The sequence below is a fragment of the Eurypyga helias genome, unplaced genomic scaffold (genome assembly GCF_000690775.1).
Source record: "Eurypyga helias isolate BGI_N326 unplaced genomic scaffold, ASM69077v1 scaffold21535, whole genome shotgun sequence".
In the NCBI taxonomy this organism is placed as follows: Eukaryota; Metazoa; Chordata; class Aves; order Eurypygiformes; family Eurypygidae; genus Eurypyga; species Eurypyga helias.
In genome coordinates, this window is record NW_010252311.1 from 1 (window position 1) to 987 (window position 987).

A 987-nucleotide genomic window follows, 5' to 3' on the forward strand; every position below is an offset into this window, starting at 1 on the left:
TTCCTGCGGGGAGCTGCTGCCTCACGCCGGGGGAGGACCCGGGGAGCCCCCCCGGGGGACACCCCCCTTCACCGGTGGCGTTTCCACGCACACGGGTGGCCCCGGGGCCGAGGCTGAAGGAGCTGAAGCCACAGGCCCTGGCAGATGGCAGAGGCACCCGCGGTGCCTCGCCCTGATCCCACCCGGAGCCGGTAAAAACTCCTTTCTGGCGCCTTGATCCAGGGCTGGATGCTGTCAGTGAGGCCGTCATGGCAACACCCTGGCAGTAAGTACTGTAGTTCAACACGTTATGGCCTTCTGCGCTGCTCCCTGACTGGTTCCTGGCAGCAGGCTCCCAGCACCCTTCTGGTTTGTCTCGCCCCTTCTTTCGTCAGGTCCTTCTAAAGGGCGCCTTGAGCGGGGAGCACCCAGGGGTCCTGCAAGGTTCACACGAGGTCTGCAAGAACTGCCCCCGGGGTGCTCTTTTGGGGTGGGATCTACCTTTCTTTCCAGGCCAGGGACAGAGAACTGTCACACAACCAGCTCCAATTCCACCCCAGCACTAAGGGGATGGTCAGGTTCCTTTAGGGATCCTTGGCAGGATGATGCCAGCACTAAATCATACTTATAATTGAGGCTTTATTTTCTTAACAGGGTATTATGATTAGTATAGCACAGAATGTATGATTAGAACAACACAGGATTTCTACAGGCAGAATCAATGTAGCACAATAAGCAGCACCATACAAAATTTATAATACAATTTAGAATTTCTAGATACTAACGTAATTTATAATTTCTAATCCCCTAGATCCAAACTTAACTTATAATTTCTAATCACCTGGACCCTTTGCAGGTTGTGTCAGATCTTAATATGTGGTTTGCATCATAATACAGGCTCAAAAATCATATAAAAGAATACGAGATGCTCACTCAGTCCTTGGAGAAAGCAAATGATGGTGGAGGCTTCCCTGGCCACCAGTGGGTCACCGCTCTCACTGTTCAGCA